The 26,772-nt window shown below is 46.4% G+C and overlaps 1 protein-coding gene across 1 annotated transcript in view; it reads right to left on the reverse strand.

Annotated features, from left to right (window-relative positions):
• Positions 1-26,772, reverse strand: part of DYNC1LI1 (dynein cytoplasmic 1 light intermediate chain 1) — a 398,524-nt gene that overhangs the window by 150,101 nt on the left and 221,651 nt on the right. The gene's annotated exons all lie outside the window — the stretch shown is intronic.

Consider the following 26,772-nt stretch of genomic DNA (forward strand, 5'->3'; position numbering starts at 1 on the left):
AGTCCGACACTATTCAACATCTATGTGTCGGACCTGGCGAGGGTCATAAAATCCTGCGGAATCTCCCTGACTACTTATGCTGACGACACCCAATTGGTGCTGTCAATACACAATGATGGAATCTCGGTGGCAGCCAACTTCCAAATGGGAATGATGGCAATAAGCTCCTGGATGTCATCCAACTGTCTTAAACTCAATTCTGATAAGACAGAAGTGATGACATTCGGGAGGCTTCAACCTACCTGGTCCCCACAATGGTGGCCCCACCAGATGGGACAACCCCCAGAACCTGTAACGAAGGTACGCAACCTGGGCGTTATCTTCGATAACAAGCTGTCATTTCAGCAACATGCTAATGCAGTGGTTTCCTCTTCCTTCCACACACTAAAAAGGATAAAAAAACGAATCCCATACCTTCCTCTTCATGCAGGCAAAACCCTGGTCAGTACTTTGGTATTCTCCAAAACTGACTACTGCAACGCACTGTTTCTCAATGCACAACAAAAGGTCCTCAATAAACTGCAAACAGTGCAGAATGCAGCAGCCAGGACACTGCTATCCATCCCTAGGTTTGCATCGGTCTCCCCCTACATCCGACAGCTGCACTGGCTACCGGTGAGGAGCCGTATCAAATTTAAAGCACTATGCATAGCATACAAGGCTATCCATGGTCACGGACCCCTATTTTTAAGAAGAGCCTTCCGACCGCTTGAACACACAAGAACCTTGCGGTCATCCTCAGCACATTTACTCATGGTCCCCCGTACAAGAAGGGCCAACTGGGGCGACAAACGCTTCTCAGTGGCAACAGCCATTTTGTGGAACACACTCCCTCTACACATCAAGTGTGCTCCGACCCTTCTGAATTTCAGAAAGAAACTAAAGACCTGGTTGTTCCCTGCCTAAACCTCCATACCCCTCCCCCCCATGAGAGTTCTGCATCTACAGCGCCGAGACACCCAAGGGTATTTGCGCGCTTTAAAAATTGCCAAATAAATAAATAAAATAAATAAATTGACAATTCTGTTCCATTGCCCTGGGACCATTCAGACCACGATAGGTTGTTCAAAATATGGCCAGTCATTGAACACTTGTTACGAAAGCAAAAGAGGCACAAATGATGGATGGAATGTGGAACAGGTCAAACATTCACCCCTGGTCAAGAGATCTAGATTAAATCCATAGTTCTCTTGCTCACCATGCCACCCCAGTTTAGACCCAGCCATATGCAAATCAGTCTTGACCCTTCTCCTCATGGGAACAGTCCACCCCCCAAACTGGCAAGCCGTGTCCTCCCTGGACCAGAAACAAGCATCCTGGGACCGGTTGTGGGACATCAACCTTCATAAGACAGGCTAGCTTAAATCCAGTGGCACAGTGAGCATGGGACCCACGTCTGGGCATTTCCTGGTTGTAATTATTCAGGTCCCTTGATGCATGTCAAAGTGGTTTTGATCTGGCCAGTTTTGCGAGAGTCAGCCCCAATCCTCGTAGGATTTTTCAGCAGGCAATGCAGCTAGTATGCACGGTCTTCTGGTCTTGTTATTCATAAGAAATGATTAATGGTTGTAGATTGATTTGTGCCATTGATCGCAGTGGGCCAGTCGTGAAAGTGTGACACTGGTTTATAATGGAGTTCTCTGCCTAGATATTGATAGGAATTTTCCTGGTTAGTAAGAGATAGGGTAGGGTTTACATTCCTTATGCCAAAAAAGCTGCTGGATAACTTGCCTTTTTTGGGAGGGTGATCAGAATTCCTCCTTCTTCAAGAATCTTCCAATTTTCACAGATAGTATTCACTGCAGCGTGGGAAGACCAAGTTACTGCTGTGGGCTCTTTCCGAACTAAAGTATCTGACAGAACAAATTGGATAGCTGTGATGTTGTTATATTTCAGGTGACAGATTTTAATGTGATGCCAGACGTTTTATTATGTTAACTAGATTCAAATTGTCACCATTGCCTTGCGCAGCATAGTCAAGATGCCATATTGCGGTTAAAACAGAAGACCAAATTGGCACGGATCCAAGTGTTTGAAATTTGCCTGTTCCTGATTTCAAGTCACCTAAAGGATCATGTATGGTGTTAGGCCAAAAACTAGCTTGGTGGGCTGTGGTATTGAAGAGTGGAACTGATGGTTTTGTAGAGCTCTGCTGAACTGCAGCTACAGGATCACTTGTCATGGGATGATCAAACGATTCTAACGGTTGAGCACTCGAATTGTCTAAGCGAATGTCATTCAGATGGTTTGAAAACTTTCTGTTGTATGAAGTTGCAAATTTTACTTGCCCTCTCTAGAGTTGCTGAGGGGTCTATATTATCATGAATGATTGTTGTGATTGTGCTTGATAATGTCTCCTTTGGATCTGGTTCAGGGTGTACACTCTGGGTGTCTGTTTTGCTAGTTGTTCTTGCTAGAGTTGAAATGTATTTGGTAGGTCAGTGTTGCGTTGCCGCCTGCATGATGCCATAGTAACAGAAGGCTGATGAGGCCAGATTTACCCATGATTTATGCTATGACTGTGCTAGAATCTGTTTGGGGTGGGGGTGGGGGTCGGGAGGTGAGCAGCAGGTTTGTGACAGCTGGGTTTTTAGAGGCTGCATTAGTAATGGTGTCCTGATAAGAGTTGTCTGGGCTACGCATGGCACAATGATTCTGAAGGGAGGCGCTGCTATCTAGCTTCACTGGAATTAAAGTTATCAGTAGACTTTTGACCAGCTGACATTGCCCGTTTGTTAATTTAAAAGTAATCCTCTAGTGTTGTCTGGCTCCTGCCTCTGGAGCTTGGCCATTTATTTTATTCAATTTCCTGAGTTGCTTCCCGTTACGCTTCGATAACTGTTCTGATGGAATGCAATGTAGGGCGGCTATTCTATTTTCCAAAGTAACTGGGGGATATATTGCAATATTTGATTACCTTATGTTTAATTCTTTGGAATTAGTGATTTCATTACTATTGCTATTTGAGTGATCAGTGTTCCCAGACACTGAATGTATCTCTGCACTGACTACCATAATAATATTCTGAGATTTTGAGTTATTGAAATTAGTGAGGATTTTAGGTGGTTCAGAAAGGGTTAGGGCTGAGGATAATGGAGTAGCTGTGTTTTGCAGGGCTGTTGGTGGCATTGTGTTATGAAGATTATTACTCACAAGTAGCGCCTTGTAGGTAATTTTTACTTTTATTTACTTTTGAAGGTAGAGCCAGCAGTTTATCCATAAGGATGGCACATATATTCTTTGTTATTAGGAATGAGGGAGGAGCTGAAATATGTGTAGATGGATTATGAGCTGAGAGTAAACTGCTTATATTGGCGTTAAGCCGTTCAAATTGCAAGTCTATAGTGGAAATATACTGGGCTAGTGTTTCAAGGAGGGATATTTGGATGTCAAACTTGTGAGACTATTATTCCAGGGCTTTGGCTGTGGTGCCTAGTGTTTTAATCAGTTGCCACCAGGTCCCAATACTTGGAAGGAGTTGGTATTATAGTCTTGCGAAGACAGCTTGATTTTGGACTCACCAATAGATACAGTCATTTGTGCCTGAGGAATTGATCGTAATGATGATGGGCGAGAGGCTGGGCTGATTTGAACAGATCATGATAGTTATTTGTCATGTTCTCCTTTCCAATGCTTGTCGTTGTATCTGGTTTTGTTATGAAAAATACCTGTTCAGGGGATTTATGTTGTTGTGTTGAGAGTATGTCACCTCTAGGTGTGTCATTGTTTGGAATGTGCAGGCAAAAGTTTGTTCGAGATAAGGACCAGTCAGACAGTTGATCCTCCTCAAGTTGCGTTGCTGGACTGATCTGCTGACAATTTGCTTCCAGCGCCAATGGGGGCGAATCAGTATGCTCTTCAGGAGATAAAATTGCAGATATAATGGTGGAGTTGATTCTAAGAGGCTGGTCAGATGAGATACTTGAGCGGCTGTATCCTTTTCACCCTAATTGGCATAAGAGGCCATTGGGTCACCGGGGCGAGGCATTAAGGGAGGTTGCAATGATGGAAAAACTCAATCTTCCACGAGGAAGGGCTACAGTACTGCACCTACATATTTCATAAAGGTGAACTTAGATGGATTTTTCGGGAGCCTCGGCCAAGTAGAAAACACACTCTTCTGAGCTGGGGTGAACGGAGAGATTAAAGTGGCAGCTATAGTGGGTGGAGACTTCTTCTTAGGCCTCCTAATTTAGGGTTGAGGTTCGAGATCAGTACTGCCTGTCCTTGGCCCAATTCTGTTTCACTGCACCAGTGAGGTACCACCCCATGTTCTACCTGATCTCATTCTGCAGCTGTGGGCTCTTCCTTGCTCTCTGATGCGATCTTAATGCATTTCATGTTTGTCCAAAGTTGGAATGAGTGTAAAAATTGAATTTGCTGTTCCCAATGGGAATGAGAGCACAAAGAGCTAGTGGAGAACGGTGCTGAACCAGTCGAATAAGGACTGCTTCTGTCGCACCGTTGGGGGGTTGGCAACCTGAGACCTATCCTCTGGCTGGTGCTTATTGATATATGGTGCTTACTTGCACTTGCTATTTCACTCTAATGCACACTGCCAGGGATTAGTGTTGGTAACCCTTGGGTGGACCATTAATCGCCTGGGGTCTTTCGGATGGATTTCAAGGCACTTATGCCTGGTAGTGGTCCTGACCCCTTGCAGAAGACCACTGGAGACTGCTACTCCCTTCCCCCCTCTCTCCTTTCTTCTCTCTTCCCTACACCAAGGAGGGAGGGGCATAGTTTCAGTGCAGGGGCAATGATTCTGAAGCAGAGGGCATTTTATAAGTGCCCCAAAAGCATAACAGGAAAAATGCGAAACACCACCAGGCTAGCACAGTAACATGGGCCCAAAGAACAGAGTCAAAACAAGGAAAGCAAAGACACCAACCTATATCACTGTGGCAGTCTCTCTGTGTCCATATCAGGTTTGATGCAGTTCGCTTTGCATCGGTCCCCGGTTTCCTTCAAACTGCCTGGATCTATACAGGTTACTACTGAGGCAATGGAGAAGCAAAACAAATAAACAATGCCAATTGCAGCTGAAAGGAAGCAGCAAGGCTTAAACGGTGAGCAGCTTGGGGGGAGACCATATACTATTTGCTGGTGCGAGCAGGGCTCAAAGGGAACGCATGTGAGCCGGACCAGGCTCTAGCCAGGCCACCTCCGCAGGGCCTTACAGGGCATACACTGCAGCAACTGGCTACAGCTGCCGCACTCGTGGCCTCAATGCCCCTTTTTCACCTCCGACATGGAGCTGCATTCAATTTCAGCACCGCCTCATCTGCCTTCCTTGCTGAAGCTTACTTTGGGGCTTGTGCTTCATGTGGACAACTTCTATACGGGAGTAGAGCTGTTCAGTAAGCTGTACAAAGCTGTTGTCGTCGCAAAGGATTCCCGCAGAAGCTTGTTTGTAAGAAGCTCTGAAAATCCCAGAGCCCTGCGTTCCAACCAACCACTCGCAGTCAAGTTCTCTGATAAGAGTGATGTGTACGTGCTCACTACAATTCACGATGAGAGCACTTTCCCAGTCATGGTTTAGTGTCTGAAGTTCACAAGCCCACCTGTATACTTGATTACAACAATTACATGGACGGAGTGAAAAAGAATGACCAGGTACTTCAGCCATACAATACGAGAACTAAAACCCACTATTGGTATGAAAAACTACTTACCCACCTGATAAAGGTGTCAAAATATAATGCGTATGTTGTTTGTCGTCAGACCACCACAGGAAGACTCCTGTCCTTCCTTGACTTTCAATTGACCGATACTGTAAGTTTTACTGCTACAAAAGCAGCAGGCTCCCCTTCGTATCGCTGGAGAACATGGCAAGGCTGCAGAATTGACACTTTGCCAACCGCATTCCTCAAACAGCCAAGAAAACTCTACCATGCTGATGTGGCTCATGCATATGTGCATGCAGAGTCTTGTGGGTTTTTATTCAGTATGTGTTCGGAGTGCTAGAAGCCTAGGATATAATGTGTTAGGGTACTGTAGGGGAATAAAGCCTGTCCTGAATACCTCATGGCGTGGAATATTCACTACACATGCTGTCGCTGTAGACCCTGCTCTAAGCAAGGAAAGAGTCAGGAGAATCGTGTTTACTGTCCGCAGTGCCCATCTGAGCCAGCCCTGTGTTTTCCTACTTGCTTTATGTGGTACCCTACAAATGTGAAGTATTGGGAAATTGACTAAGGTGGAGCTGCAGTAAGATAAACCTTTTAATTGCTGTGCATGGACACCTACCTTCCACAGACCACTTCGTCACTAGGCAAGCAGCCATAGAAATGTTCTCCTCTACTTGAGAAAATAATGAACTTGCTTATGGCCTGCTCAAAATACTTATCCACCAATCGAACATGTTCTGTTCGCTGATTGACAGGTACATTATAGCCCCCCAAACTGCACATAATGGCGGCCACGTAGTCACTGAGTACCCTGTGTGGCAAAAACGTAAAGTCTTGACTAGTTTCTGGAGTGCTTCTTAAGAAACTTATGTATACAACATAAGGACCACCCTGATTGCCCACGAGAACCACAGTAAGTGCAATAAGTGAAACAAATGTGCCATGAGACTTATTCACCAACACTTTGGTAGTGTGAAAACTTAAATAAGTAACTTGTATCATAACCAATGGTAATGAAAACACGTACGTACAGGACACAACTTGTATGATGATGATTTTCACATTTTAGTATAAGGACAAAATACATTTCATTATGTATCAAAATGAGTCCAGAAGAAGAACATAAGTTACTTACCTGTAAACTGTGGTTCTCCAGTATTGGTGTCTTTCATAGATTCACATGCTTGAATATTCCCCGTCGTCGAAGTGGGAGTCCCATGGTACATAGAATAGCAGTAATATATGCATATATACATGAAAATTACCATAATTACATATATACATACATATAATGCAGTAAAATATCTAAAGTTTAAAAGTACCACAGAACAGAATAGGCCCATAGAAAGCCTAAGCGAGAACTCACTTTAGTAACATATCAGTGTCATTATGTATTGGTCCACATTCTAGCCAATCAGGCTGTAGCTCCCTCTAGAACCTTCTCCTCAGAAGCCCAAGTCCTCAGATTTTGGTAACACCAAGTAACCAAAAGTGCCTGAGGAGAAGGGAGCCTCTGCGGGGAGGAAGGGAGGGTCGCATGTTAATCTATGAAAGACACCAATACTGGAGAATCACAGTTTACAGGTAAGTAACTTATGTTCTTCTCCAGTATTAGGGGTGTCTTTCATAGATTCACATGCTTGAATAAGAGTAGAAAGCAGTAAATCATCATATAAGTCATAAAGGTAACATAAAACTCCAAGCATACTAGAACATATCACTTAATATGTAATATATCAAAATTTAAGAGAAAATACCATTATGACTGGAGGCGGGTAGCAACAGAGGCTCCCCTTTATTGGAAAAGATTCCGCAGCACTGCTTGTCCCACTGCCGCATCTGCGGCATCTATTGATTGCAGACCATAGTGCTTCGTAAAAGTATGGCTGCTCGACCACGTAGCAGCTATGCAAATGTGCCGTAGAGGTACTCCCGCAAAGAGGGCAGTAGAAGTTGACACAGCTCTAGTTGAATGAGCTCGTACTGGAGCAGGAAGGGGCTTGCCAACCCGTTGATGACAAAAAGTAATGGTAGAAGAAATCCACCTAGTAATAGTCTGTTTGGTAACAGGTTGTCCTTTGCAGATCGGGCCAGAGGCCACAAATAGTTGGTCTGATTTCCTGAATGGTGTAGTACGCTGAATGTAAAACTTGAGACAGCGTTTCACATCCAATGAATGCAATGAACGTTCAGCAGGAGTTTGTGGATCAGGAAAGAAAGTCTTTAGAATGACAGGTTCATTGAGATGGAAATCACTTGGAACTTTCGGGATAAATCTTGGATTAGTACGTAGCGTAACAGCCTCATTGGAGAACTGGAGAAAAAGAGGCTGAATTGTGAGTGCCTGGATGTCACTAACACGCCTAGATGATGTCAAGGCGAGCAGCAGAGCAACTTTCCACGTGAGGAATTTTAAGCCTGCTGAGTGGATGGGCTCGAAGGAGTTAGGAGGAGTTGAGACAAAACCAGATTTTGGCGCCAAGCAGGTGGAGGGCGACGAATGAGTGGAAACATCCGGAAGATGCCTTTGAAAAACTGTTGGATGACTCTAGAGGAATACAGTCAGGGCTTTAAGTGGGCCGGGTCTCAAGGGGTCTGAGCACCAGGAGTTTTTTTAAAGAGGCCTCGAAACGGGTCTCTATCGGGCTCTGTTTTGAGCCCTGGCACAGGCGGTCCGTTTTTTTGCAGACTGCAGAGACAGCAGTTTACGGTCACTGCAGTCCGGAAAAAAGTGCCAGGGCACAAAACAGCCAGATAGAGACCCGTTTTGAGACAAGCACATGGATGTGCGCTACCCACACTGCTCACTTCTCACTAATGGAGAAGTTACGGCATGACGTCATGCCAGGTGAGCTTTGTTGGGGGAGGGCAATCCTTTAGAGAGAGTCATTTTCTCCGATGGATTTCCCTTCTCTTTCTGAAACGCAAGAGCAGCAACATTGTGGTAGGGTCACCAGGGCTTTAATTGGAAGCTTTTTCAATATTATATGTAAAAAGATATAGTTGCAGCTTATTTAGCTTATGCAACTAATAACCATTGACAAAGCCAATAGTCCTTACTTCTTGTAGGTATGATGTTACTAATTGTATCACATATCTGGATGCAATGACAAAAACAGCAAAATACAAGTTGGGCAGCACACTATACTAAACAAAGATTTTTAGCGCAAGTGTTTAAAAGCCACGCCCCCAATTAGTGGCCACGCCCCTTTGAGAGACCCCCCAGTGTTTTCATCCCACTTAAAGCCCTGAATACAGTGATGTGGAACCATCATGACGGAAGCGGGAAAGTGCTGCCAGAAACACCTTAAGAGTGGATTGAGAAAGTCCTGACTTTGCAAGGGATAGGAAAAAAGGCAGGATCTGTTCCGGTTTGGCGGTCATTGGATCCAAGGCTTTGGTGTGGCACCAGACACAAACGCTTCTACTTCAGCTGATAGGTTTTAATGGTGGATGGAGCGCGAGCGTGCGCCAACACTTTTCTGCAATCTGCGTCGATGGTTAGACGTGCAAATTCATTGTGTTCAGGTTCCAGGCATGGAGCTGGAGATATGCCGAATCTGGATGGCAAATCTGCCCTTGCTTCATCGTGAGGAGGTGAGGCAGAGGATGAAGCGATATTGGCTCGTTCTGGGAAAACAAAAGAAGGTCAGAGAACCATGGGTGCCGCGGCCACTTGGTTGCGATCAGGATGACATGACAGGGTTGAAGCCTCATCCTGTGCAACAGACGCGGAATCAGAGGAAGCGGAGGGAAAGCGTAGATTAATTCGTTCGACCAGTTGATCGAAAATGCATTTCCGCTCGACTCTCTGTGGGGATGACGACTTGCAAAGCGTTGGCATTTCCTGTTGGCAGCAGTCGCAAAGAGATCCATCTGCGGCTGGCCCCACTGATGGAAAATGAACTCGAGAGTTGGTTGGTTGAGTTCCCACTCGTGATTGTCCGAGAGAGATCTGCTGAGTGAGTCCGCCAGAACATTGGAAACACCTGGCACATGGATGGCTGTAAGATGAACTTGATGATGAATCGCCCAGTCCCATATCTCCTGTGCTTGTCGGGAAAGCAGAAGGGACCTCGTGCCGCCCTGCTTGTTTAGGTAGTGCATGCTGGTGGTGTTGTCTGTTCTCACCAGCAGAGATTGGCCCTGCACTATCCTATGGAAAGATCTCAGGACAAGGAAGATCGCAAGAAGCTCTAGGCGGTTTATATGCCAAGTGCGCTGGATTGTAGTCCACTTCCCTTTTACCGACATTCCTTCGAGGTGCGCTCCCCAACCCTCTAGGGACGCATCGGTTGTAAGCGTCAGAGTCGGAGTTGCGTCTTGAAAAGACCGACCCATGGATATGTTCGGAGGGTGAGACCACCACTCCAGTGCCACCTGAATGCGGGGCGTGAGAAGGATCCTGTCGTTGAACGATCCTGAAATCTACTTCCACTGCTTATCTAGTTCCTCTTGTACGACCCTCATATGTAGCCTGCAGTAGGGGGATCAACTGTATGCACGAGGAAGCCATGCCCAGGAATGATTTCAACATCCGGACTGAAACGTACAGCTTTGACTGCAGGAATCGTACCATCTTGAGCATGCGGTCCGGTCGTTCCTGGGAGACGAAAACCTTTGCCAGCCGAGAATCTAGTGAGGCTCCTAGAAAATCTCGCCGCTGAGACGGGCGAAAGTGTGACTTCTGGCAATTGATGGAAAGGCCCAAGTTGCAACCTGAGTGTGCTGATTTGCCAGCTGGAGGTTCGGGGCCTTTATAAGACAGTCGGCCAGGTATGGATAAAATTGAATGCTTTGTTGGCGCAGAAAAGCAGCTACCGGGGCCATGATCTTGATAGAGACCCTCGGTGCTGAGCGTAGGCCAAACGGCAGAACTCTGAATTGAAAGTGTAGGAGTCAGACTGTAAAACGGAGATACTTTCTGTGCCTGGGGTGAATCGGCACGTGAAAGTATGCGTCCTGGAGGTCAATCGTGGAGAAGAACTCTCCGGGGTTGAGATAATTTAAAATTTGAAGCAATGTCAACATTTGAAATGTTTTTGACGGGATGAATTTGTTCAGGGCCCGTAAGTCCAAAATGGAGCGCCACTCTCCCGACTTTTTCTTGACTAAAAAGAAGCGGAGTAAAAACCCTTGCCTTGCTGGCCTTGCGGTACCACCTCAATGGCATCTTTTCTGATCATTAATTTGACTTGAGCCAATAGTTCCTCGAAATGGGGAGGGGGCGGACTAGTAGGAGGGCGATTGGGAGGAAATTTAGTAAATTCCAGGGTATGTCCTTTTGAAATCACATCTAGGACACATTGATCGGAGGTGATGTTGGACCAATTCAAGATGTAGTTGGAGATTCGTCCTCCAATTTTTTCAGTTGGTGGAAGGTTGACGCTGGGACTGTCACTGTTTCTTTGCATTTGAACCACCTCTGTATGTAGTTTTCCTCTGGTATGGTCTGGAGGAGGTCTGTCGATTTTGGGACTGGTAAGTATTCCTTTGACGGTTTTCATTGTAAGAGCGATATTGGTTTGATCCACGAAATGTGGAAGAATTGCCGCCTCTACCACGTGTTCCTCGAAATGGCCGTTTTCTATACTGGAGGGTTGCTAAAGCCTTGGCCGTATCTGTATTCTTTTTTGATTCGAGAACATCGTGGACATGTTTGCCAAAGAGTGAATAACCGTCATATGGTAGATCGAGTACTCTAGCCTGAACCTCCGGGCGAAATGCTGTCGATTTTAACCAGCCTTGACGCCTCAAAACAGCAGCCCCAGCCAATTGCCTGAACCCCGTAGAGGAGATATCAAGGGCGCAGTCAATGATCTCTGAAGAGATCTTTTCTCCCTCCTGAATGATGGCTAGTGCTTCAGCACGGATGGCATCCGGTAATTGTGGAATTAATGCTGCAATTTCGGACCACATTTGGCGGTCATACCGCCCAAGAATAGCCAAGGAATTAGCCGCCCTTACAGTCGTGGCTGTCATGGTGGTAAACTTTTTCCCTATGGAGTCCAGCTTGCGGCCTTCCTGATCAAGGGGCGATGCGAGAGGTGCGGCAGGATTGCAGGACCTTTTTTGAGCTGCCTGAATAATGACGGAATCCGCCTTAGGCTGTGACACTAGGCATGCCGGAGAATCTGCTGGCGCTTTATACTTTTCATCAAGCCTTGGTAAGACAGCTGGGATCGAATTTGGTCGCTCCATCAATTTGAGACCTTCCTCCCAGATATGGTTGATTATCGGAATAGTGTGAGCTTGCCTTTGAGGTAAGTCTTTGAAATCGTAAAGAAAACAATCAGTCTGTTGGACTTCTAAAGTGAGGTGAAACCTCTTAGCAGTGCGGACCATTAAGTTATGAAAACTGTCAATGTCCACAGGAGGCGGACCTAATGGCGACGTTGGTGGGGTTGAAAGTGTTTGAGCCCTGTAATCGTCCCACTCTTGAAGGCAGTAATCATCATCATCATCATTCTGATCTGTGTTGTGAGGGTCTTGATTCTCATTATCCGTAGCCTGCTGGGTACGCACTGGTAACCTGGGTGGAACTGGTGCAGGAATTTGAGGCTGTGGAGGAGGTTGCAGCACTGGAGAAACAGACCTAGACGGTGGGAATCTGCGATTATAATCGTCCAGCATGTGCTGCAGATTCATTATCAAAGATAGTGGTATCTGTGTCGTCTGTTCCACCATAGGTGCCTCTGAATGGTCTACAGGAAATAGATCTGCCCCATCTTCGACGTTCTCTTCCTCCTCTTTATCAAAATCTTGGCACTTGATGTGTAGCTCGGATGGGCTAGACGCTTGTCTAAAGACATTCTCCACCTCTGAACCATCATTGGAGTCCTCCTCCGCAGACTGAAACAATTGGTCAGGAAGAGTAAAACCACTCTTTATAGGACTCAACTGTATAAGAGGCACCCTTTTAAGCGTGGAAGCAGTGACCACTGTGAAGGTGGTAGCCGTGGCTAAAGGATGGTGCAACGTTGACGAGCCAGTCGTGGTGGTGGAAGATCCAAAAGTAGGTTGAGGCGTCTGTGCCGTGTCCACGGACAAAGAATCCGTAACTGTAGACGGATGTGATTTAGCCTTCGTCGACGAAGATTTTTTCGCCGTCGTCGTCGACGAGGGTAGAGCCTTGCTTGCGGACGAAGATGGTCCCGCCGACAAAGGTTGGGCCGTCGATGGGGTGGCAACCGTCGACTAAGTCATCATCGGCGGTGAGGCAGTCGTCAACGAAGTTGTCGTCGACGATGAGGGAGCTACAGCCTGATTGGCTAGAATGTGGACCAATACATAATGACACGGATATGTTACTAAAGTGAGTTCTCCCTTAGGCTTTCTATAGGCCTATTCTGTTCTATGGTAGTTTTAAACTTTAGATATTTTACTGCATTATATGTATGTATATATGTAATTATGGTAATTTTCATGTATATATGCATATATTACTGCTATTCTATGTATCATGGGACTCCCACTTCGACGACGGGGAATGTTCAAGCATGTGAATCTATGAAAGGCACCCCTAATACTGGAGAAGCAGTGCTCAGACAGTGAGCAAATATACTTACTACAACAAAGAATAACACACTGAACAAATCCAAGGTTGCATAGGATTTTACATCAAACAAACGTTTCGACCCAAATTGCCTAGAAACCGTGGAATCTTAGAAACGTCATTAAGGCATTATGTAAGCAATATGTGAAAGAATACTTCAAGACAGAGTCTACAATGTATATCATTCCGCTCGGTTAGTTGGACTGTTCCGGTGGGGTAAACAAATTATTTGGGAGAAATAGACCTTTGTATTGTGTGGAGAAAGTGCTCACACCTATACATACAAAAGTACTCCTAGTCAAAGCCAACAATGCAAAAGAGGCCGCTCGGTTCCTGAGAGGGTCAGGCAGAGGTAAATGGATTACTCGGGAAAAGTACACCTTTGCATTGTGTAATGGCTGATAATGCAAAGGTGTGCTTTTCCCGAGTAATCCATTTAACTCACTTCAAAAAGATATTACTTTAGGGAACTTAGGCAGTATTCCCAAACATGGTTGGCTAGTTTCGAAGATTTTATTTATTTATTGATATAAAGTTTTATATAGCGCAAACTTGACCCGAGAGGGTATCAGAGCGCTTTACATTTAGGATCGTTGCGTTAAAGTTTACATCAGATACAAGAGCATAGTAAGATACAGTACACATAAACAATGTTTCAAGACTTCGTTGGAGGGAGGGGAGGAAGGAGTAATAGCGGGGAAACAAGGAGGAACTGTGCCCAAAGTCCGCTGGGTAGGTGACAGTGAAGGGGGAAACCAAGGCCAAACTCCTTATTAGCTGTCCAGCAGCTACACCGGTCATCAGCCATGTTGCTCAGGTCTCAGCGTTCAGGAAAAACAATTTTTTGTTTATTCGTTTTGCAGAGGTTATATAGAGCTGTCTAGACCCGGAGGTATCAGAGCGCTTAACCAGATGACTGTTGCATTACAGGGTACATGAAAAGGATTATGTAGCGCTGGCTAGACCCGGAGGTATCATAGCGCTATAATAGAGGAACATTGCGTTACCAATTACAACAGTTACAATAGCATAGTAAGGTACAGTAAATAAACGAGGTTGAGAGAATTTGTGGGAAAGGAGAGGAAGAAGGAGCCATAACAGGGAGACGAGGAAGAACTGTCTCCAATAAAGATTGATAGATTTGCTCAGTTTGAGGAATGCGGGCCTCGGAAGGCATTCTCAGTCAGTCCCAACTTGCATTCACAAACTGGTAGAAGTTGGATTTAGTACACGGAGTGTGCGAACGTGAATGTAAGGCACGTTTTCTTGAGCCTGAAGTAACGAGCAACAGAAGGCATTAGGAAAGGTTCACTTGGCAAGTGTACAGGATTAGTTAGGACTTTGAAGGGGACAGAGACATGAACAGGTAGGAAAAGTATAGGGTAGGAGTGTTTTAACAGGGATATTGCATAGGTAGAAGGCAGATAGTCAACCTAGTACAGATGCACATCCAAAACCTTCATCTTCACCTAAAGTCTCAGAACCATTCAGCACCGCACTCACTTCGATATTGAATTACTCTTTCACTCAACTAAGCAGAGGACGTCAAACCACAAAAAACATAGGAGGCAGCCTCCTCCCTCAACATCCCAACAAGCACACACCCTGCATTTCAAACCGCTTCACTGTCTCCCGATCTACAGCTCTTTTCAAACCTTTTTTACATTTTGTGCTAGAAAATTCTGCAATCCGTTGAAATCCACATATTTCCTACCAACCAGCATTCCCCCAAGTTTCCACATGAAAACGCTACTTCACTTGTGTGGCTAGTCTACTGCCTGCGACAGGAAAGGGCCCCAAACGCAACACACACATCACATTTTTGCACTGACAACACACTTTGTTATTGTGGGTAGCTGTAGATTTTGGGTCCTAGCCCAGCTGCCACCTAAGCACAAAATTTCCTAAATGGTATGTTAAAAGATACGCAATAGAGGTAGTTGCAGTATATGGGGCTATGCTGTGGTGCTACACATGCAAACCTACAAACCAGAAATTTTTGGATACTAGATAACCAGGGGAGTCGGGACGATGTGCCTTGAGTGGATTCCACAAGGTTTTCTTATCCACAATGCCTTGTAAGCCTCAAACATTGCCTGAAATCATGTATTTTTCTTCCTTTTCTTTGATGGAAACTTCCAGAATTTGCAGACAGCCACAAAATCCCTACCACCCTGTGTTACCCCACTAGTGCAGACAAAAATGCTGCCCTACTTATGTGGCAGGGCATAGTGCCTGCTACAAGAATGGATCAAAGCAAGGTCAATGGGAGCCATCACCAGGGGAATCCCATTGACCTTAGTTTGATCCATTTCTGTTAGCAAACAGATCAATTTCATTAAGTAGCAGCTCTAAGACCCCCAGTTTTGTAATCAGTAAGACATACTGTAAATCGGAGCCAGGCCCGACATTTTGAAGGTCCCACCCCATGCCCCTTTCTGACGAGGTCTCTGCTACTGTTTGTCCTTTTTGCCCTACTCTGCGATCTTCTAAATGGATAGCAGTACAGCTGAACTAGCTGTCTTCACGGTTTGGTGCCCTGTCAAAGAAATCTTTCCTTCAGCTTCCTATTTAAAAAATAAAAAAACAAGCATAATAGATGTAATAGAAACTAAAATCATACGGCATCTTCTGGCCGCCACTGCAACAAAGGAGGAGTCAAGCTTTACCATAATTAGGTGGTTTAAAGATTAGCAGGCCTCAATATTTCAGCGGATGAATGTCCTCACACTGTGTACATCTGCACTATCCTACCCATATTCCTATTTTTTCTGGCCAACAATTTTTCCCCAGTGGACTGGACATCTCGTGCCCATTTAAGGTACTCTGTTTCTTTAATACCTTCCCAACAGAGCTCCATTATATTTTGGCTTTAAGAGGGGCAACCTTTATGACAGCGGCAAGTACACCCCTTACAGGCTTTGGGTAGACTGTCAGTTGCTGGCATACACCCAAGTCCCAGAGAGCTACGTAACCCAGTCACTGAAAATCCTTTAGAGTAGGAAGCAGTCATCTGCTCCAGAATGACTGGTAACAGATTTCGAGGTGGCACTGCTTTTGGATTGGCTCTGGACTCTAAAGAGTGCCTTCAATGTTGGACAAATAATTGCTAGTCAGGCAATACTTACCATTAACCTTGACTTTACTCCAAGTTCAGTAGCACCAGAGGACAATGTAACTGAATGAAGACACCCTATTAGCTGTTAAATCCCCAAAGCTAGGAAAACGTCTGGATAAAAAGGAAGAAACTGTTGCTCTGCTAGAAAGAGAGGTACTCTTCCAAGTGGAGTAGTACCTCTACTAGTGACCTTGAAACTGAAAACAAGGCCCAGGTGACTGACACCTGTGTGAATGAACCCCAAAAGAGTCGGAACAAGAGCCACATGGACCTATGCTGTTAAATACATGTTGCTCTCCTTTAAATACATTTTTTTAAAAAACATTTTACAAAGTGTGTCAAAAATAGAGGCCTAGTACTCCAGGTTTAAGTACTGCATCTGCTTTTTGACATTCAAAACAAAAGGAAACAAGCATTTAGACAGTAGTTTCTAGGCACAGATAAAAAAAAGCATACTGTGCCAGTAAAGCTAAAGTAACGCCATCCTACCTGAACAGCTCGCATCTAAAGAAACCCGTTTAATCTTGACAATTTTTAATAAGAGCTCACTCCTCAATGCAGAATGCAACATTTGTCTTTTGTGAGTCTTCTAGCTGTTTTGTTATAATTCCATGTAATTGAAAGGCAACAGATAGGGTACAGTGGGAAACCCTTATTTGGTATCCTCTGGTTGTTTTCGTGTAGAGGGTTAGAGTAGCTGCAACTTTCGTGCTGTAAATTCAGAAGTGCAGTTAATGAACTTAACGATGGTGGAAGTGGCACTCAAACCTGCAGTGTTTGCAACACTCTAATCTTATCTAGGTCTAATACAGTCACTGTATCTTCTTCATTATTCATTCACTGAAGTTTAGCAGCAGGAGGGTCTCTAAACAACGTAATGCTGGAGAATAGCAGGTTAAAAATAGTGTTCAGTGTCTAGCATCAGATCAGTAAGGCATTCCCATACCTCTTCAAGGATATGCCACAAGATCCAAAGACTGCCAGGTGTGCTGCATCAGTCCACGCGCTAATAGCTGTTTGACAATAGCATGCTCTTGTCCTCAACCTTTAGAAAGTCAAGAATTTTTTTTCTTTTGGATAACCATCTGCAATCCTGTTCACGGTCTCCCTTAAGGAAAGGTTGTAATGACCGAGGAATGCAAGGAACCTACTACCTTCAGGGTCATAGCTGAAGTGAGACAGATGTTGCATCCAAGTCCACATTTCCACTGTTTGCTTGGATGAGTTAAAAACGTAGGGTTAGAGTGCCTCATATTTGTCACTGCAAGCCTCTATAAGATTGGAGTAATGCTGGCCTTTGTTTCGGTACCTTAATTTCTTTTAAAGCATGGCTAGTGTGGACTTTGTTGCTGCTGGAGTTGAGTAAATCTCCATCATGCACTTCGACAACCTTGGTATTTGAGGTTTCCTATGAAGTGTTACTGGTGGTCAGTTCAGTGTTTTTACTAGGAACCGTTTTTTTAGTCCAGTGAACATTTTGAATTGTGTGCGTCTTTTGGCATTGTCCAGGAAATTAATGTGTTTTTCACTTCTGAGGGGTTCTGTTAAATGTATAGTCTTCTGGCTGCTCTTCAATTAGAAATACTTTCCTTAGAACCATCTTGTTCGTATCAAGACAAGATGCACCTTCTATATTGGGCATAATGGGAAATATTCTGACCTTCTCAATGTTGATGACCCTGAGGATGTGTCCCTAGACATCATGTAAGTTGACAGCACATGTATCAACATCCTGTGTGCATTGACATAGAATGCCTGGTTTCCCTCGCATGACTTCACCACTGAAATGTATGGCTTTGATGTCAATGCTTAGAGTGCCCCAACATCAACTAAAGTGATGGGAATTGTGCAACCGGAGCTCTTGCTCGCGTTTTCATATTACCGCATTCAGAGAGCCCAAGATCGTTTCATAAAGCAGTGAGGCAGAGGGTCCTCTTGGCTTGTCCTTAATGGAATACCCACCTACAGTAGACACCGATAAGGCTCTGAAACGTTCTGTTCCCCTGAGAAGAAGTCTTTGCCTCGGTATCAATGTCCACCATAACATTTTCTGGCAGAAGAGGCACTCTTAAAGGTAGTGGGGATGTGACAGGTATTCATATCAGAGAGCATGGTGGTTCTTTTCTGATTTTATATAGATAAATAAGGGCACTTGAATTGCATTACATTTTGCATGTACAGAAGCAAAGATCTACAATCTGACCAACTATTTGTCCCTCTTGGCAGGCTGGGCAGGTGCTACCCTTTATCCAAACAGGCCACTGCCAGCTGGCTCTCGGCCTGTATTACTTTCTGCTTTAAAAAAAGTAAAGTAAAGTGAAGGCGCCTTTGACCAGTAGGATGTCAGCATCTGCTACACTCTATGCAAGAGGTGAAAACCTTGATTAAACAGAAAAGGGAAGTTAAATATCTGAGTTGGAAAAACGAACTAACCTGTGTTGGAAAAACGAACTAAGACTGAATACAAAGCATGAGATGAGGTGTTACCTGCTGCCTTCTTACAGGACTCTTTTTATTACTGCAAAATATACCCTAACAGGGGAATACTTCAGGCCCTACTTGGTTAAGTGGAGCAGATATTTGCTGTTGTTGTATAAAAATGGAAATGTTATTCTCAAACAGGCAGAAATGTTTCCACTTTGCTTGGATGTCACAAAAGCGCGCATATGTGCCAGTATTGTCCTGAAATCTGCTGAGATGGCTTTCATCTAACTAGAGATTTCTCACCAACAAAATATTTCCCTGGTTCCAGACTGGATTTATTTATGCCACTCCTCCTGCACACCGCTAGATGGCATTGTGCGGCTCCGTGTTGAGCCCATTAAGTGACTAAGCAGGCCGCATATGAGCACCACCCTTTCATGGGGCATCGGTTTCTTGCTCGACTCCTTCCATGCCATCGGGTGAAGAGCACAAAGCAATTGGAGGTTCCAGGGGAGAGATCTTTAATTTGGTAACTTTTCAGATGGCAAAAAGAGGCCACTCTGCATAATAAGGAGGTGGGAGGGCAGTGAGGAATCTGCACTTAGATAGCGTTTTCACCAGAAAGGATACTTCTAACCAAATATTTCTCACCTTTAGAATAGATACCAAAGAAATACCTCCCCAAGTGGAGCGTCTGATGTGGAATCAAAGCAGAAAGTCCCGGAGGACTGAACAAACAAATTGCCCTTATTGTCCAACCTGGCAAGTGCTTCGTGAACATATGAGCCGAAGTCCACATCTCGGCCTGACATAAGTCAAGGACAAGCATTTTGCTTGCCAACGCAGTGGCAGCAGCCTTAGTTCTGGTGGAAGGAGCCCTCAGTTCTTCCGTGGGCTGCTTCTTGGCCAGTGCAGACCAGTACATAGCAGGTCCTAATGCAGAGGACTATCCATTGTGACAGAGTTCTTTTCTGCGCCGCCTTGTCCGCCTTACCTTTCTTTGCCACAGAGAACCCCACAAACAGCTTACCGTCCATCCATTGGTCTTTGGTGTGATCAATGTATATGCTTAAGGCACTTTTGGGGTCCAACTGATGGAATATGTCCACTTCAGTTACTGCCCAGCATAGACTGGCATAGTGAGCAAAAGGACAAAGGGTATGAAATGACACCTGATTGCCAGTGGTTAGACGTGTTGTAAGCATTCTTCCCATCACCTTTTGTGTGCATTCTGAATCGGAGTCAAGACATATTGATAAAAAGGCTTCACTGGTCCTCAACACCACCCTGGAGGGGGAAAAGTTGTCTAGGGTGGCTTCACCGAGAGAGCCTTGAGCTCACTTACCAGACAAGCTGAAATAATTGCAATGAGAATGACGGCTTTGAGAGTTTGAAGACGCAGCAACCAGCTCTGTATTGGCTCGAAGAGTGTCCACATGAGGAATGGAAGGGCCAAATTAAGATCCCACTGTGGCATGATTAACAGACTGGGACCAGGGAGGGAGCATATGTGTCAAACCCTTTAATAAAGAGCTTCACATGAGATGATTTAAACAGACAGTTGGTCCAGTAAATGTAAAATGGTCACAAAGGCTGTCAAATAGCCTTCAATAATGCCCAATTAAAGGCATTGCTGGGCTCGAGACAAAAAAAACAGTAAAATATCCAACAGTTTGGGGTCTAAGTTCTGTGTTGCAGAATCCACACCAGACCACACATTTGTCCTATAGCCAGATGTAGATGAACTTTGTAGAAGGACGCCTAGACACAAGCATGACATCCACAACCTCAGGAGGAAGATTGATCAGTCAGTGCTGATCAATCGCCAATGCATGGAGTTGTAGATGGTGCAGGTATGGATGCATATATAGATACCACACTCTCCTATCCCATTCAAGAGTCACTAAGATGGCTTGGAACAAGTCACTCCTGATCTTCCTCAAAACTCTGGGCAGGACAGCTAGTGGTAGACAGGTCTGTGCTCCACTCTAGTCTCAATGCATCTCCTTGAGAGAGCATTAATGGGAGATACAACATGCAGAAGTTTTGGCATTAAGTATTCTCACAGTGTTGTAAAGATCCAGCCAGGGTTATCTCAACTGGCAGAAGATGTCCTGCGCTACCTTGGAGTGCAGTCACAATTTGTGACCCACCAGGCGCCACTGGCTGAGTCCATCCACTCTGACATCTAAAGATCCCGCCAGGTGGTTCACAATCAGGTAAACTCCCTAATGTGCCAGCCAACTCCAGAGGCATAGCATCTCTTGGCACAGAACCCCACTTTGCCCTGCTTACTGCAGTACCATGTGACAGTGCTATTGTCTCTCAGAACGTGCACCAGCTTTCCCTTGATGGAAGCCAGAAACGCTTCTAGTGCCCACAGCTCCTGAAAACTGAGGTAGGGTTGTGTTTCTGCCAGAGACCAGAGTCTTCTGTTCTCCACCTCTCCCAGATGACCTCCACAACCCAGAAGTGAGCAACCGTCACCACTGTCAGCTATGGAACAGGGTCTGCAACAGGTCAGACTGTTGTTGATCAGCCACAACTACAGGTCTTGTGGAGCCTCAGAGCAGCTCCGTCCGAGATCTAGGACCACGGCTCAAACTTTGGGATCATAGTCCGAATGTCCTGAATTGGTTATGAGGGGCGGGGGAGGGGGGCTATGAGCTCCGAATAAAAGAAGCTTCTGCAAAGTCATCAGGTGTGACCTTGGCTTTGTGAACACACATGGGGTATTTGGTAAAGCTAAAGGGGAGCACGAAAATGGCCCTTGTAGACCTTAAACCACAGGTAAAGTCTATGGGACTGCAGAACAGGCACAAGAAAAAATACACTTGCAGTCACCTTAATCTAGGGCAGACATAATTTAGGCCAAAGTGAGCATTTTGAATTTGTCCTTACAGAGGATGGCATTCAGAGTGTGAAGATATACAATAGAATGATGGGAAATTTTCTTCAGGACACGGCTATAGCGAGTAGCAACAAGTTCCTACTTTCAAGGCTAGCATCCTTTTGATGGCCCCCTTGGTCAGTAAAGCCCCTGCAACTCTAGCAGCAAGATAAACAGGAAAGCCGCTTTGCTGCAGGTGAAGCAGAGGAGGGTCAGAAAGAAATGGTTGGGCATAGCCCTTCAGGACGATCTAGAGGACCCACTTACTGGATGTAATTGCCTGCCACCTTGAAAGAAAATGCCTGATCCTGCCACTATCAAGGTGGTTGTGCACCTCTAAGGGCAAGCTAAAGCAGCCTGGAGGATGATGTTGTTACGGTAAGGGGCTGGGTAGAATGGTGTACCTGGTGACCTGCACAATGTCTTCTTGATCACTGTCCTTGGCCCCCAAAGGACTGGTATGACTGCTGCGGGGATGGCAGGGCCAGGAGGCGCCTATACGGCATCCCTCTGGAGTAAACTCAACAGTGTTAAAACTGCTTGGGAAACTGTCAGGCAGGGGTAGAAAGGACCAAGGAATTTGCTATATCTCAACTTTCTTTAAAGCGCTAAAGTGCAGAATAGGCCCTTTTGCCAAAAAGCAGGACTCATTAAAAGCCATATCTATTTGAGATGCCTGCATGCCATCCCCCCCCCCTCAAGAAAAGCCCATGGATCACATCCATGTGTGGCAGCAGCAGAGTACCACACCAGTGCCCACAGCATGCCCAAAGCAGCCATGACCTACTTTGCTGAATCCTGACCTTCCTGAATGGTTTGAGTCATAAAGGCTTGAACCTCCTCGGGTACCGCCACCAAGCTCTCACTGGAAATGTCCCAAAGGGCGCACATATTAGCATTGGAAGCATACCGCAATGATTGATCTCAACGCCAAGTTGGCGGAGGAGAACATCCGCTTTCCTAATGCCTCAGTCCTTTTAAGCAACTCTATTAGTGGAAACTTGGATCACCAAACTTATAGGAGTCGGGTGCTGCATTAGAAAGTCAAGGTGGCTTGATTCCGGTCTATGGTGCCTGGCCCCCTGCCTGTTAACTGGCGCACAAGAGCAGGGCGTCAACCAAGTAACCGTAAGGGTATCAGACAATATCCTTAGTTTGTTAATCTATCTGGACTTTCACGGAAGACAGCAGTAGGTCCAGTAACTCAGCTGCACAGCGAAAGATGCTTTCTCCTCAGGAGGGAGTACCAGAAGCGACACCACCCTCTGTCTGCTGAGGTATCCTGCCCACGTGAAGTATATTGATTACGATCTTTTCATCGTTTTAGGGTAAATCATCCCCATCATTGTCATTTTCAGGTTGATTATAATCTGAAACAAAAAGGTGATGAAGCATCTGTGAAAGATTTTTGCCCGAGTCAAAAAGTAGTGGGACCGGGTGCATTAGAATACTGTAAAACTGCAGTCTCAGTCAAGGGTGAAAGGGATATGGCTCGAGGTCAGATACCGGAGTCAGCAGAGGATTGATCACAGACACTGGTGACACAGGGATCAGCGACGATGGAGAAGGAAGAAAACAAGTTACCTACCTGTAACTACGGTTATCCAATATTGGTATCTTTCATAGATTCACATGCCTGAATCATTCTCCCTCATCGAGATGGGGATCCCATGGTAATATAATCATGCAGTATTTGAATAAAGGCTATAATGGTCCTGATCATGTTTCAAATAGCCTATCTATGTCCTTTTTAAAAAAGGACCAAGTATTGAATGCAGCCAATCAGCTGCTAGCACCCTTTAGAACTCTCCTAGCAGAGGCAATGGCCTCATATTTTCCCAGAAAAGTGAGACGCGAGTATCTTCTAAAACAATATAGAAACAGCCTTTACGGAGAGGAGGGTTGATGCATGTGCATTCATCAAAGATATTAATACTGGATACCTGTAGTTACAGGTAAGTGATTTATGTTCCTATACATTTATGCAGAATCAGAATAGCAAGCAGTAACATCCAATATGATCTTGTCTCTTGTTGGTGAAAGACCTCTACAGTATAGAGAACCCCAAAATTTGAAATAATATAGAGGATGCATGTAAAGATGTGCCTGTGTCACTTTTCTCCCCATTTTTTATTGTTAGATAAAAGGATGAAAGAGAACAAATGTACAGGGCATATACGCAAGAAAACATTTATTTCTCATATACTCGCATTTTTACATACTGAGTAGCAATGAGGGACAGAAAAAATAACGTAACTTATAATACACCTTATTCAGTTATAATTCACATAATCATGAATATGTGAGCATAGGAAAACACCATGAGAAGACTCCTCCTGAAATCACCATGAGAAGAAAGACTTCCTTACCTTTATGGAAGAGGTGAAAAAGCACCGCCTGGCCCACCACTGAGTGGTAGGTTTTTACGGGGTAGGACCCAAATAAAGACTACCCGACCTGGGTCAAGAATACGGTACATTTACAGGAGGTGGTCAGAGTAGAGAATTAATATTTAAAACATCCATTGTGTAGTATACAATATCATATCACCATTATCATTGTTCAATTTGGTATCAATCAACCAATCAATCATAGCATTTACATAGCGCGCTACTCACCCAGAGGGTCTCAAGGCGCTAGGGGAGGGGGGTCCGCTACTGCTCGAACAGCCAGGTCTTGAGTTGCTTCCTGAAGGCGAGGTGGTCCTGGGTCAGGCGGAGGTGGGTCGGGAGTTCCATGTCTTGGCGGCGAGGTAGGAGAAGGACCGTCCCCCTATGGTGGCTCTTCGGATGCGGGGGACGGCAGCGAGGGCGTGGCCGGTCGATCGAAGCTGGCGTTTGGGAGTGTAGAAGTTGAGGCGGCTGTTGAGGTATCCTGGGCCTTGGTTGTGTAGGGCTTTGTGTGCGTGGGTGAGGAGTCGGAAGGTGATTCTCTTGTTGACCGGGAGCCAGTGCAGGTCTCTCAGGTGTCCGGAGATGTGGCTGCGACGGGGGATGCCCAGGATGAGTCGTGCTGAGGCGTTCTGGATCCGCTGGAGTCTCTTCTGGAGTTTGGCGGTGGTTCCGGCGTAGAGGGAGTTGCCGTAGTCCAGACGGCTGGTGACGAGGGCCTGGGTGACGTCTTCCTGGTCTCGGTGGGGTTCCACCGGAAGATCTTACGTAGCATGCGCAGGATGTTGAAGCACGACGAGGAGACGGCGTTGACTTGTCTGGTCATGGTGAGGGAGGAGTCCAGGATGAAGCCCAGGTTGCGTGCGTGGTCTGTTGGTTTGGGTGCGCTGCCTAGGGCGGGGGGCCACCAGGAGTCGTCCCAGGCGGAGGGTGAGGATCCCAGGATGAGGACCTCCGTCTTGTCCGAGTTCAGTTTCAGGCGGCTGTTCTTCATCCATTCGGCTACCTCTTTCATCCCTTCGTGAAGGTTGGCTCTGGCGGTGGCGGGGTCGTTGGTGAGGGAGAGGATCAGCTGGGTGTCGTCGGCGTAGGAGATGATGTTGAGGTTGTGCTGGTGTGCGATGTTTGTGAGGGGGCTCATGTAGACGTTGAAGAGGGTTGGACTAAGCGAGGAGCCTTGAGGAACGCCGCAGATGAATTCGGTGGCTTCTGATCTGAACGGAGGGAGGCGGACTCTCTGTGTCCTTCCGGCGAGGAAGGAGATGATCCACTCCAGTGCCTTCTCCTCGATTCCGACGTTGCTGAGGCGCTGTACTAGGGTACGGTGGCAGACAGTGTCGAAGGCCGCGGAGAGGTCTAGGAGGAGGAGGGCTGCTGTTTCTCTGTTGTCAAGTAGTGCTCGGATGTCATCAGTGGCTGCGATCAGGGCGATCTCGGTGATGTTGTTAGCCCGGAAGCCAGACTGCGAGGGGTCGAGGGATCCGTTTGTCTCGAGGAAGGCGGCTAGCTGCTTGTTGACGGTCTTGTCGATGACTTTTGCAGGAAACGGGAGCAGCGAGATGGGTCGGTAGTTCTGGAGGTCGGTGGGGTCGGCTGATGGCTTCTTGAGTAGGGCGCTGAGTTCGGCGTGCTTCCAGCTCTCCGGGAAGGTAGCGGTGTCGAAGGAGGTGTTGATGATGTCCCGCAGGTGGGGTGCGATGACAGCGTCGGCCTTGTTGAAGACGTGGTGAGGGCAGGGTTCGGTCGGAGATCCGGAGTGGATGGAGTTCATCGTGCGGACGGTGTCTTCGGTGCTGATCGGAGTCCAGGCGCGGAGGGTGGTGGTGGGGGGCGGTGGTTCAGTCGTTGCGTGCGTCGGTTGAGTGCTGAAGCTGTTGTGTATGTCCGCGATCTTGTTGTGGAAGTAGGAGGCGAGGGAGTTGCAGAGGTCTTGCGAAGGGGTGATGTCGTTGTTTCCGGCGTTGGGGTTGGAGAGCTCTTTGACGATGTTGAAGAGGTCCTTGCTGTTGTGTGCGTTGTTGTCCAGTCGTTCCTTGAATGCGGTTTTCTTGGTGGCGTGGATGAGTTGGTGGTGCTTTCGGGTGGCGAGCTTGAGGGCAGCCATGTTGTCCGGAGTTGGGTCTCTGCGCCAGGTTCTCTCGAGGGCTCGGCAGTTCTTCTTGGAGCTCTTGAGTTAGTCGGTGAACCATGGGGCTTTCTTGCTGCCGGGTCTGCTAGGCGGGGTCCTCAGAGGGGCAAGGTCGTCTGCGCAGTCGCTGATCCACTTCGTGAGGTTGGTGGCCGTCTGGCTTGGGTTCGTTGTGCTGGTGGGGGGGTTCATGCTCAGGGAGGTCGCGAGCCGGTCGGCTGTGATCTTGTTCCAGCTTCTGCGTGCAACCTGTTGCTGGTGGTGGTGGATCGTGGTCCTTCTGAAGCTGAAGTGGACGCAGCTGTGGTCCGTCCAGTGGAGTCCGGTGGCGTGGCTGAAGGTGATGTCCTTGCTGGATGAGAAGACGGGGTCGAGTGTGTGTCCGCCGTAGTGGGTGGGGTGGTGACCAGAGTCCCAGGTTTGCGAGGTTGTCCAGCAGGGTGGAGGTGTTGCGGTCGTTGTTGTTCTCCAGGTGGAAGTTGAGGTCCCCGAGGAGGATGTAGTCGGCGGAGCAGAGGGCGTGCGGGCTGATGAAGTCGGCGATGTCTTCGCTGAATTGTGTGCGTGGTCCTGGGGGTCTGTAGATGAGGGTGCCTCTGAGGGTGGTCTTGGGGTTGATGTGGACCAGGAAGTGCAG

Source organism: Lissotriton vulgaris, chromosome 10, assembly GCF_964263255.1.
Source record: "Lissotriton vulgaris chromosome 10, aLisVul1.2, whole genome shotgun sequence".
Taxonomy (NCBI): Eukaryota; Metazoa; Chordata; class Amphibia; order Caudata; family Salamandridae; genus Lissotriton; species Lissotriton vulgaris.